At 36.6% G+C, this 13848-nt stretch overlaps 1 protein-coding gene across 1 annotated transcript in view; it reads left to right on the top strand.

Moving 5' to 3' along the window:
• The window catches only part of LPAR1 (lysophosphatidic acid receptor 1), a 340256-nt gene that overhangs the window by 135829 nt on the left and 190579 nt on the right, over positions 1-13848 (top strand). Inside the window, 2 exon segments of the mRNA XM_040631701.1 lie at positions 4784-4881; positions 6327-6382. The gene's annotated coding sequence lies outside the window, so the exon portion shown is untranslated.

The following is a 13848-nucleotide window of genomic DNA, read 5'->3' as shown; positions in this document are numbered from 1 at the left end:
CAGATGCACTCCAGCATGATTTTTTGTATGTAATATTTCCATGCTTTGGCACTTCTGTACAAGTACGTATGGAAGTTACTACTAAGGGCTGTTAGGATTTGCTGAGGACCACGTATGCCCTCCCCTCAACATACGTAAGCACAGATAGTGAAGGGTAAGGAAAGAAAGCTAGCTAGCGAAGATAGTCTGACATGCTCCATGGCCTGTGCCAGGGTTGACTAACTCTCCGTTCTACCAGGAATCAAAACCAGGGAGCCGATTTTGTAGTGAATACACTGCTGTCCTTTTGCAACTCAATATTTTATATATTGAAAATCTTTGAATTGCTTAATAAATTATTTGCCATTTTGCACTCAGGCTGTTGCCTGTTTTACTTATCTAATTTTATATGTGATTTCAGAACTTTTATACTCTGTTAGTGGTATAAATAATACATATGTCTCCTTATCATTATTAATCAGTGTTGTCTCTGTCAATGAAACAATACCTTTTGCTTTTTATCCCAAAGTTTGGAGGCATTTTTGTAAACCTGAAGTTTATTTTGTTTTTAACACCTTTTTGTGCCTTCACTCATATTTTTGATTAATTATTTTAAGTTGTTTTCATTAGGTAGAATTTCTGGGTCTAATTACACAAATAGTTTGTGGCTCTTTATTCATGTACCAAATATGAAGATGTCACATTTATTGTACCATCATCTACGTTCAGTGTTTTAAAAAAATTAATATTGTGTATTTTGAAATAAAACTTTAGAACAGTAAACATAGTACTACGTACCAGGAAGACACAAAAGCATCTGGAAAAGTAGCTTCTGTCTCTTTGGCTGCCTATTAAGTGAATTTATTGGTTTGTAACCCAGGGGTTGCTGACCTCTGTGGTTGTCAGAGCTAGCACTTCCCTCTAATTCTGAATGAAAGTATCTGAGCTCTCATTATGTTCAACCACAGGAAAGTTAGGCTTTTCCCATTTTCCCCTCCCCAGGGTCTCTGGGACTCCCTACAGAATACCCGAGTATGTCCGACATCAGCCCTAGATTTCACTGCATCCTCGGGCCAGTGACCTCCCTCTGGCCTGCATCTCTGATCTTCGGATAATAACTTCTTCTTTTTTCCAAACTGGCTTTCTAAGGCCACAGCTGCTCACCCTACAGACCTGTAACCCAAATGGGGATGTAGGCCCATCGATTAGTAGGCAGAGCTAGCTGAGATCAGGCTGCGACATTTAAACAAAACTCTACTCACAGTTCCAGGTAACTGGTTGACTTAAAGGTAGAATCCTATTATGATGCATCTGTTCCTCAGTTCTACAATTGTTTTTGCATGTCTGTGTTCCAGGGATAACATCTAGCCCTGGGAAGGGATATACCAGTGAACAAGACAGATATATGCTCCACCCCCATGGAGATCACTGCCTGTTATGGAAGATCTATATTTTTTTAAATGTGCATGTTTAATGACATGACTAATTAAAACTGTGCTGATCGCAGTATATATGATAGGGGCTTCCTACGCCTGTGTAAACCATGAAGGAGGAGACAGTGGCACATTTGAGGAATTCCAGGAAGGCCATGGTGATTGAGGGCAGAGAGAGAATGGGAAAAAATGAACTGCAGCCACAGAGGGAAGGAAGCCATGGGTCACGTGGGGCCTTTTTGACCATATTAAAGATGTTGACCTTTATTGCAAGAGCAATAGGAAGCCATTGACAGGTTTTATGAGGGCTTAAAAAATATGAATGACAGGAAACAACCTATGTATCCAACTGAAAGGAGAAGACTTTAAAAATTATATTATTACCAGGGATAAAATACTTTTCATTATGAAAAATATTTCTTGGGAATTTTTAATGGCATAGAAAAATGAAGGTAACCAAAGTAAAATGTTCATAGTAAGTGTGGTATCAATTACGTTAATAGATGTCCATGAATAGAAGAAGTTAGCAATGGTAAAATCTACGATTGAGGGCTTCAGTGAATTTTATCTCCTTAATATTTTTCTGAGTTTTCCACGTTTTCTATAACGAATGTGCATTAATTTTACAATTTGAGAAAAAACACATTGTAATATTTTAATTTCTGATCCCTTCTGAATCGGTCACTTCTGAAATAATTGATTTGTGGACCCAATAAAAGTGAATTTTAGGGTAAACTTCCTTCATTCACTTTTCTTTGTTTAACGTTATTTGGGCATGAATGAGACCAACACATGTATGTATGTGATTGCCATGATAAATTATAAAGTGTGTGCAGAAAAGCGTTAACGCAACAGGCTAGAAACTGCTATCCTTGGAAATGCCCATTTGCAAGGTGGCTCCTGACTGGCATCTGGAAACCTGGATTTCTGGAAGTTTTGCACCATTTGCAGAACTGATAAGAGTGGTTCACTGTGCCTAGACAGTTTGTACAATGTGGTTTCTGCTGAATACTTGTTTTCTTTTTGGGCATCTGGAATTCTGGAGCATGCTAGGCAGAGGGTGCCTCTGTGACCAGCCCCTAGTAAAAACTCTGGGTGCTGAGTTTCTAATGAACTTGGTTGGTAGACAACATTTTACATGTGTTGTCACAATGTTTTGTGACATTAAGTGCTTCCTCTGTGACTCCACTGGGAGAGCACTCTTGGAAGCTTTCATGATTTCCTCTGGTCTTTGCTTTGATTTTGCTTTGATATTTTTGCTGTAATAAATCATAGCCATGAGTATGGCTTTATGCTGAGCCTTGGAGTCCTCCCAGCGGATCATCAAACCTGGGGGGGTCTTGGGGACCCCCCAAGTTGTTGAAACTCTTATGCCAGAATTGTGTTTTTAATTGACTATTAAGACATCATTTAGGGGTGCCTGGGTGGCTCAGTCAGTTAAGCATCCGACTTGTGGTTTTGGCTCAGGTCATGATCTGAGTCCTGGAATCAAGCCCTCAGTTGGGCTCAGCACTCAGCGGGAGCCTGCTTGAGATTCTCTCTCTCCCCCTCCTTCTGCCCCTCCCCTTGCTCCTGTGCTTTCTCTCTATATATATAAAATAAAATAAAATCTTTTAAAAAACCCGTTATTTAAATGTGGGAATGAATTTAAGTGGAGAAGCATGACTGTATCAGTAAAACGTGATCGTGTATTTATATTTGCATATGACCATGTAGAACTAGATAAACTTATGCTCATTTACAGAAAGTATACTACTGACTTGGTTTGGGTATCAGTGATTCACACTGACAGCACAGTTATATTTGAAAAATTTCTAAATAACTTCCAAATATTATGCAGGTCATCTAAAACCAAATAGTTTATACATTACCGTATTTTCCTATTTATTTCAAAGTTACTAGAATTCAACACAGTATATAGTTTTAGCCTCAGACTTCATAAATGTGCATGTGTGTCTATGTGTAGTCCTGCTTTATTTCTCTTAACATAAATTATGAATATTTTCATATCAGAAAATATCCTTTTAGACCAAAATCTCACTTGCCACAAGGTATCTATCTCATGGATGTTCTACATAATCAACTAATCTCATCTTATGATACATTTCAGCAGTAGGCAGTTCCACAATTTTTAGTATTTAAATAATAGTGTTATTAATATCCTTGATCCAGATTTTTGAAGGATGATATTTTTAAAGAATAACAAGACTATATAACTGATAAAAAGATATCCAAAATTTAAATATATAAAAATATAAAAGATTATATCCTAAAGATAATATAATTGAATATTTACATAATCTTGGAGGAAGATTTTTAAAGCATGGTTTCAAACGATGGCAGAAACCGCAATAAAAAGATGGTTGGCTTTGCGTAAGAAATAGAAACGTATTTGCTATCAAGAAGAAAAATCATAAAAGGTTAAAAGACAACAAAAAGTGGGAAGAGAGAAACAAAGGAAATGAGAAAACTATTTGCAACTCATATAACAGATTAAAAATAACAGTGATAACTTACATGTTTATTAAAAAAAATAAACATGGCAGTTGATAAATGGGAATCAATGGAGAATTTGGAATGGCCAAGAAAAATATGAGAGTCTTTGCCTTCATTATTGAAGATAATAAATATGTAAATTAAAATAATGCAAATATATTTATTTTGTCTTGTCAAACTATGTACAATGAAGAATTATAAGACCCAATGTGAACATGAGTACAATGAAAAGCTCTTACCACAGGTGAGAGTATAGATTAGCATAATATTTGGCATATATTAGCCCCCCACCCCAGATATTTGGTAATTGAATAAAAATGTATGAAAGTAAACCTCTAGGACTGATTATTAGAAAAGGCTTTGCGGACACATAGGCAGCATTGTTCATAAGAAGGAAACACAGGTTTTCTTGCACCTTAACTCCATCCTCTTCTTTAGCGTGGAGCCAGGCTGGTGGGTGAAGTCAGTTCCATAGACACTGCATCTTAACTTCAGCAACGTGTATAACGTGACCTCTCCAATATGCTTATAATCAATAAAGAGAAATTTAGTCTTTTGTAAAATCTAAAATGTGGATGTTAGACCTATTGAATCAGAATCCCTACAGGAGGTGACCTCGTGGCGCAATGGTAGCACGTCTGACTCCAGAATCCCTACAGGTGAGTCCAGAGAATTTGTAAGCTACCCAAGTGACTCTTAGGTTACACTAAGGTCTGAACACCTGTGGGCTAGATGCTAGAAGCATGATGGGAATTAATTAATATCTAGGGAGATTTTCATATTATGTGCAGTCTGTGTCCCCCAAGATGCCTTGATAATTCTTTTCATCAGTGCCTCAGATGATGATCTAAGGATTGTTCCTTACAAATTTTCAGGTATCACAGAGCTGGCGGAATTAATGAGTACCTTGAACGACTGCATCAAATACAAAGAATTGGGACAATAGATCAAGATGAAATTTGATGGAATTAAGGTAAGGTCATATACTTTATTCCAAATATCACTGCACAAGTGACAAGATGATAAAGATAGTTTTGACTGAGCAGCATTGATTATGAACTAGTCTCAGGGCTTTAGGCACTAGTCTTTGACTCAATTATCAGTAAACTTTGTGCATTAAATGCCCTAATGGGCTAATATGATTTTAGGATGCATTCATGTAAATGAAGTAACCAGAATAACCAAGAAAATAAACGTTTACTGGATACCAGTCAGTCCACATTAAATGTATTTGGCTAAGTTGCCAAACTCTAGGGAAGCTATTCATAAATTAATCTATATTCAGAGAAAATCAAAAAGGCTGAAAAAAACGACTTGAAATCATGTATATGAAGATATATCGAAGAGGGATTTTTAGTCTAAAATAGAATAACATTGGGGGAGGAGATTTGTAGATTATTTAAATTTTAATTTGCTTTTTTGCTTGATTTATTGTTTTATTATAATAAAAGTAATATATTTGCATTATTTTAAAAATTAAAAATTGAAAAATTTCTCATTGCATATGCTTTTACACATTGTAGTATTTTAACACACACGAATAATAGCTAGGAGAGCTAATTCAATATCAACCAGCTTATGTTTTGTAATATTTTCCAGATTTTTAAAGATGAATTCTTTCATGTTTATGTTCTCGAGAAATTTACAGTCATTTTGTCAAGCGAAAAAAGGTTCTATTAAGATTTTGATTGGATTTGTATGGAATTTATGGATTAATTTAGGGAGTTTTCCTGTCCCAAATAAAACAACCTTTATTTTCCATCTTTCTACAGAGTTCTTCATTTTAAAATTGAGGTATAATTCAAATGCTGTTAAATTTGCCTGCATTAAAATGTGTATAATTCAGTGGATTTTAATATATTCAGAGAGCTGTATAAACATCACCATTAATTCTAAAATGTTTTCATTTCCCTAAAAGAAGCCCTCTATCTATTCCACTGAACATAATGTTTTCAAGGTTCATCCGTATTGAGGCATGTATTAATACTTCACCTCTTTATATGGCCAAATAAATACAATACTTTTTGCTATTATGAATAATTCTGCTATAAACATTGTATGCAAAAGTTTTTGTGTGAACATATCTTTTCAATTTTCTTGTCGTATACCTAAGAGTGGAATTGCTGGGTCGTATGATTATATTTTCAAAGAACTGCCAAAGTATTTTCTAAAATGGCTACACCATTTTACAATCCTACCAGCCATGTATAAGGGTTCTAATTTTTCTGTATCTTCACTTGTTATTGTGTCTGTTTTTTTATTAGAGTCACCCAGTGGGTATGAAGTGGTATCTCATTATGGTTTTTATTTGCATTTCCTGATGGTTAATAGCATTGAACATATTTCTATGTGCTTATTGGCCTATTTGTTTGTTATCTTTGAAGAAATATCTGTTCACATACTTTGTCCATTTTTTAGTTATCCGCTGAGTTGTGAGAATGCTTTATATATCCTGGATACAAGTTCCTTTTCAGGTATGTGATGCACAAATGTTTTCTCCCATTCTGTGGATTTTTTCACTTCCTTGCTAGTATCTTTTGAAGCACGTATGTTTTAAGTTTTTATGAAGTGCAATTTATATGTTTTTTCTTTTATTGTTTGAGCTTTTGGTGTTATATCTAAGAAATCATTGCCTAATTCAAGCCATAAAAACTTGTGCTGGGCTCTCTCCTAAGAGTTTTATAGTTTTAGCTCTTACATGTAGGTCTCTGATCTGTTTTGAGTTAATTTTTGATGTGATGAGAAGTAGTGGTCTAAATTCATTATTTCATATGTGAATAGATAATTCTCTCAGCAATATTTGTTGAAAAGTTTATTCTTCCACACTGAACTGTCTTGGCACTCATCAAAAATCAGTTGGTCATAAATGTATAGATTTATTTCTAGACTCTCAATTCTGTTCTATTGATCTGTATGTCTATTCCAATGCAAGTGTCATACAGTTTTGATTAGTATGTCTTTGTAGTAAGTTTTAAAATTGGGAAGTGTGGGTCCTCCAACTGTACTTCAGTTTTGTCTATTCTGAATTCTTAGAATTTTCGTACGCTCATCATGTTAATTTCTGCAAAAATAAAAGGCAGCTGGGATAATGTTAGGGATTTCATTGACCCTGTAGATCAATTAGGAGAGAACTTTTCTCTTAACAATATTAAATCTTCTAATCCATGAATATGGAATGCCTTCCCTTTCATTTCAGTCTTCAACTTATTTTATTGATGTGCTGTAATTTTCAGTGGTCAAATCTTGAACTTCTTTTTAAAAATGTTTTTCCAAGTGGCTCAGTCTGTTGGGCATCCAGCTCTTGATTTCAGCTCTGGTCATGATCTCAGGGTTGTGGGATTGAGCCCTATGTTGGGCTCCATGCTGGGTGCGGAGCCTGCTTGAGATTCTCTCTCCCCCTCCCTCTTTCTCCCCTCCAAAAGAAAAAAAAAGAAGAAGAAAAAAATGTTTCCCAAGTATTTGTTTTTTGATACTGTCATAAATGGAGTTGTTTTTTGTAAAATAATTCCATTTATCTTCACCTTTGGTGCTATTGTCATATGTTCTGCTTTTACGTATGATATCAACCCTACAACACAATGCCATTATTTTTTCTTTTAATTGTCAATTATCTTTCACAGAAATTAAGAAAGGGAAAAAAGTGCTAGTCTTTATATTAACTCAAATATTTACCATTGTTATTCATTCCTTTGTGTCAACACAACTCTTCCTCTGATATGTCACTTCCTTTTCCTTAGCATTTCTTACAGTGCAGGTCTGTTGGGTACAAATTCTCTTAGATTTCTCTTATCTGAAAGTGTCTTTATTGCATTCTCATTTTTAGAGGATATATTTACTGGTAAAATAATTTTAGGTAGGCTTTTTTCGTTTGTTTAGCATTTTAAAGTTGACATTCCTTTGAGTTTTATCCTCCATGGTTTATGATAGAAAATCAAAAGTCATTTTTATACTTGTTTTTCTGTTTTTAATGTCCTTTTTTCTCCTATAGCTCCTTTGAAAGTTTTCTCTGTAGTAGTGTGACTGTGTTATATCAGGTTTGATTTTGATTTTCTTTTAGTTTATGCTATTTGGGGTTTGCTGGGCTTCTTAGGCCTAGAGGTTTATGGGTATCGCCAATTTTAAAAATTTTTAGCTATTATATTTTCAAGTATTTTTGACCCTTGCTGTCCGTATTCTTAGGGTGTGGCTTTTACATAAGGTTGTGGTCCTTGTTCTTAAGACATGACATTTCTGGAGTTCTCAACAAGCCTCTCCACACTGGCTGGGCTAGAAATCCCGTATCTCTCAGCTCTGTATGACCTCTCTTCCCCCCAGTTAGTCCTCAGTCCTGCATTATCTACTCTTTGCTGGGCCTAGTGGAGTCTCATCCTGTGACGATATAGCCTAGCCTTTTCCAGTAACCCACTGGGCACCCCATGCAGACTTCAGGACCCATTCTCTGTGCAGTTACTTCTTCTCTTGAATCATAACACGCAAATTCCAGCTGCCTCAGTAGCTCCAAACTCTGGCTCCTATCTCATTAGCTCAGTGAGACTGGTGTGCTCAGCTTGGACTTCACCTCCCTAACTCAGTCATCTGGAAATTGTCCCCAGTTAGCAATCTAGGGAAAATATGATATTCACCTTCCACATTTTCCTTCTCTTAAGGATCATGATCCTGCATTTCTTGTGGTTCGGTACCTGAAAGCAGTTGCCTTATATAGTTTGTCTAATTTTAGAGTTGTTTAGGGTGGTTACTCTGTCATGGCTAGGAATGGAACCTGCCTTTTCTTGCTCAATACTGTAGAGTACGTAAAATATGGAGTCAGACCCATTTAGTTTAACTAAGGCTAGCAGATTTCGATGCACACAGGTGTAATCCATTAACATTAAAAACAAGTAAGGTGGTCTAGATATAACTCCTTTAGCTACTGAGCTGTATGTACTTCCTTTGAGAATGTAAGGACAAAACAAAACATTCAAAGTATGTTTCCAGCTTATGACAGTTCATGAGCCACTGGTAGCAACCTCTGATGAACCTTGAATCCTGGCTTTGCCATGCTTGTGTCTTTAAGCTTCTGTTTTCCATTGTAAATTTAGAATAATTACAATTAACTCATAAAACTTTTGTAAGTCTTATGTATTTATGAAATAAATACAAACAATACCTGATACATAATAGTCATTCAATAAAAGGAAACTCATCTAGTAGCTAGTTTTATCTATAGGTTCTGGATCCACCTTCAACTTAGTCAAGTGAGTTAAGTCTTCTGGCTACTGGGACTCATGACTGCCTTTCTCAGAAAGACTGTTAAGACCAGATCCTCCATGCTTCTCATTCCATTTAATCAGTCGAAGTGTAAGTGAAATCCCTCTTGTGCTTGCTGCTTCCTTATTCTTGAAGTAGCCACCATATTTCCTCACCTCCCAGACCCTTTTGCTGTTCTCTCTCAAATGGCTGCTACATAGCCAGCAATGCCTAGCCCCTTATTTTCAACCTCTTGCCTGAGTACTGCCTCTGCTTCCTTGCCTTTAATGAAATCTCGGTCTTTCCTGAGAAGACCCGATGCCCTTATCAGTGGCCGTGGCTGTTTTACTTCCACATAGCCTATGTACCGTAAGACCAGAGGGCAAGGCTGGTATCTTCACAGCTGACTATTGCCACCTTCATTTCTCCATTGTCTTGTAAAAACCCTCTCCCCTGAGGCTTTTTCCATTTACGTTTATTACCCTCCACCTTCCTGCTTGCTGTCACATACCTAAACTTACCCAGTCATTTCCCTGCCAGCCATCTGAAACATTGGCACCTGGCTAATCTTCTCCATCCCAGTTCCTCCCATCTTTCCACATTACCTGTGGGTGATGATGGCCATAGATCACCTGTTCCATGCCATTAACACTACACTGTTTTTTTAAAAAAGTAATCTGTACACCCAATGTAGGGCTTGAACTCATGACCTTGAGATTAAGAATCACCTGGTCTATTGCTGAGCCAGGCGCCTCTCCCCTATTTAACCCAACATTCCTTTCCACAGGACTCTTCAACACATTCAGTTCCTTTGCCACAACTATGCTTCGCCCGCCACAACCAGGTCAATCCTCAGCCAATCCTAGATGACTTCAACGGTTAGCTTTCTGCATTCTTTTTCTTGAGTTGCCAAGCCTTGCTGGAAAAAAATAGCCTGGTTCTGCAAGTTTGTATTACTGTAAATTCATAGCTGTTGAACAGAACATGGCACTTACTGCCATTCAACAGTTCTTTGCTTGTTTCTAGTCAATACCTTTTATAGAGAGCAGGTTGTATCCTGATTCTACAATTCACTAGGCTGTATGACCTTGGGTATGTCATTTAACCTCTCTGTTTCTCCGTTACTTAATCTCTAAAATAAGAACAGTGGTACCTACATCAAAAGATTATTTTAAGGATTTAAAAGTCAATGTATGTTGAAGCAATTTATCCACTGGCTGGCACATAATCCTCAGTTAATACTTGCCCTTGTTTTAATGGCAAGTCCCAAATTTTGCTCCTCTCTTTTTGTCCTTTCCCTTGAATCTTCTTTCTTCCCCATTGTCCTCTACTCTTAACAACTGTCTTGACTTTATGGAGAATCGAGGCCAACACATATAGATCTTCTACTTTCCTTTCATCTGCAGATAGACTAGGAATTGTACTCATTTTTTTGCCCTCTGAATGACTAGCACAGGCTTAACACATGAAAATATCCAGTGTTTGTCCCATTGGGTTTAAAATGTCCTTATTTTTATGTTCATTCCATGAGATCAGGGAAAGATAAGGCGGCAGGAATCACAACGCAATAATAAGTTTGGAAATTAGGCTAAATATTTGCTTGTGATGGTTGGTGAAAAATAAATCCCCTGGTATTCAAAATCTGCCTGAAGGAGACTCAAGAATCAGGAAATGTCTAAACGAAAACACTCATTTAGCTCTGATAATTAGCAACATAAACAGAAAACAGATGAATAAGCTGGCTTTATTTGTAAACAGCCATTTATGGTCCAAATCATTTCCCTCCTATGACAAAGACTTCCCTGCTCGATATTGCAACATCTCTCAAATATAAACAGTCAAACCAAACTGCTACAGACTATGATCAATGTGTTTTATGATAGCAATACGGAGGGAGAACTAACATTCCTCTAACTAAACACAACCAACCAAGCAAAACCATTTGAACCTTTCTTGGGTCGGGTTTGGAGTCTAATAATGTTTTCAACATATACCCAGACCAAATTTTCTATGGCTAATTCTGACATTAAATTTAGTTTCTTTTCCTAAAGTAAGCTTGGATTTAGGAGAAAACATTAGGATGATGTTATTTTTTGAGGGTATTTATTTTCGTACATAAGTGTTTAAAGCTAAAATCTTGGTATAGAAACTTGAGATGGGGAATTTTAGCAGAGGAAGCTTGTGGATTCAAACTCTATTGAAAAGTCATTTTCTCAACAACCTTTTTTTCCTCAAGAATATCCATTTTATTTGTGCTCCCCCGGTGGGGAATATATAGACTTTCATGAGCCGCTGGTGTTCATGGGGTTAGAGAAGGGAAAAGGTCTCTGGTAATTTCTGAAATGTGAGTACATTGACAAAGTGAAATCAAACTGGTTGTGAGTCAAATACTCTGCCGTTTAGGAATTTAGATAATTCAAAGATTATCTACGTTCTACACAAAATTTCATGTGCAAATGCAGTGATACATTCCTAGAATTGCTTATATAGACTTTCTGCTGGGGTTTCTGCTTTTGTAGTAGAAAAACTGTAACACACTCATCCCCCAGATTCTTTTCTTTGACTCTTCTCCATTCAATCAATACATGTAATGTTTCTTTTTCTTTTCATTAATTTCTCATATTTTTCAAAAAGAATCACCTGAGATTGATACAAGTTCAAATTGACATATTAATGAATAAAGTTGTGTTGTCTATGTGTTCATAATGATGACCTCTTAGTTAGGATTCCAAGTATCAGAAACCAAACTCTAATTAAACTTAAGCAAAATGCAGTTACCCTTGAATAATGAGGGGGTTAGGTGTGGTGACCACCTCCCCCATGCAGTCGAAAATCTGCGTATGACTTGATTCCTTCAAAACTTAACTGCTAATAGCATACTGTTGACCAGAAACCTACTGATAACATGAACAGCCAATCAACACATATTCTGTATGCTGTATGTATACAGTAAAGTATGCTGGAGAAAAGAAGATGTTATTAAGAAAATCATAAGGAAGAGAAAATACATTTACCGTACTGTACTGTATTTATGGAAAAAAATTCACCTATGAGTGGACCCGTGCTGTTCAAACCCATGTTGTTGATGGATCAACTGTAGGAGGATTTGTTTGAAGGATTCTAGGGAATCTTACGGTATTCAAGGGCAATAAGATGCTGTTTCAGAAATAGACTGAGAAGGAACTACTTTATACATCTTCTCCGTTTTCTCCCATGTTTTCACTACACATCTGCATTATTCCTGACCCTACCTTTACTGACTTACGCAGCGCTTCAGACCACATAGATGGAATAGCAAAAAAAAAAAAAAAAAAAAAAAGAGGAGTGTGGAATTCCTAGAAAAGCTATGGGTTGGGCAAACCTAACTGTGTGTTTATATATTTATATTTACATATATATATTATATATATTTATATTTACAGTATATATGTTTATATGTATAAATATTCACTATAAATCATTATAAAAATAATTTGTAGATATATCTTCAAATATGCAATGAATGCTACACATTCTAAGTAGATCATTAGTTTAGTCCTTGTTATTGGAAACGCATGGTAATGTAAGCTTTTTTTGTTTATGCATTTTTGTGTTGATGATTCTGTCTCCCCACCCCCATACCCATTATCTACTCTCTCTGCATTGTTATTTACCCTAGAAGCTTGATCTCTTCCCAGTGTATCGCCCAGGATTTGTTGCTTGACTTCCAGTTGGATTTAGCTGAGGGAGATCACAGGTGGTATGAGAGCGATATCAGAATATTTATTCTTGGATTCTTCCTGCTTTAGAGCTCTATCTTTGGCAGTAGCTGTGAGTACAGCTCTTTCCTGGTGACTCTTCTCACTGGGATCCAGTAACACTGTTTCCTCCCCTTATCTCTCAAGCCTAGGAGTGGTAATGGCTCCCTGTTAATGCTAATTTCAGGGAACCTCAACATTTATTAATACTGCCCTTATATTTGTAATGGCGTTTTCATTAAAGTCTCTTAATTTGAGCTACTGGGGAGAATTCCGTTTATTGTCAGGACTAAGGTATTTGGCACAAAAAGTAGCCCCAGAATCAAACCCTCAGCATGGGAATTCTTGGGCAAGATTGCCCTCTTACTTAAGGAAAACAACCTCTCAGCTTGAGTGAATGGGGGAATGAAAAAATGGTAAGATGCTATATGTAGTGGCATTACTAAAGCGAATTACTGAGCTTACCATCAGTGGTATCTCTCATTGCAACTGTTATTCCAAATGTGCTATTTCTGCTGGAGAAAATTAACATATTCCCTGGTCTTTAGTGAGATATATGCATGCCAAACGGTGGGAAATAAATTCTGACTGTTCAGCCAGCAGATCTGGGACTTAGAAAGAAGAAGATTGGTAATATGAAATATGTGGGTGGACCTCACAGAATGGCCAAAGAGTTTGAAGATATTTGTATCTCATCAGGTGGTACCCACTATAGAGGAAGGTCTCAACAATCAGGTGGACAAGATGACCCATCCTTTGAATATCAGTTTCTTTCCCCCAAATGGCTTTTTTGGTGGGCTTATGTACAAAGTGACCATATTGGCTGGGATGGAGGTTATGCCTGGACTCAGGAATGTAGATTTCCTCTTACCAAGGTTTATTTGGTGGTTACCGTGATGATGGTCTACGTTACCAGTAAATGAGGCCAATGCTGAAACCCTGATATGGCACCATTTCCAACATGACCTGCCATCACC

This window comes from Ursus maritimus, unplaced genomic scaffold (assembly GCF_017311325.1).
Source record: "Ursus maritimus isolate PB19 unplaced genomic scaffold, ASM1731132v1 scaffold_17, whole genome shotgun sequence".
Classification (NCBI taxonomy): Eukaryota; Metazoa; Chordata; class Mammalia; order Carnivora; family Ursidae; genus Ursus; species Ursus maritimus.
Note: the sequence above shows the minus strand (reverse complement) of the source record. Positions and strands in the feature narration are given on the sequence as shown.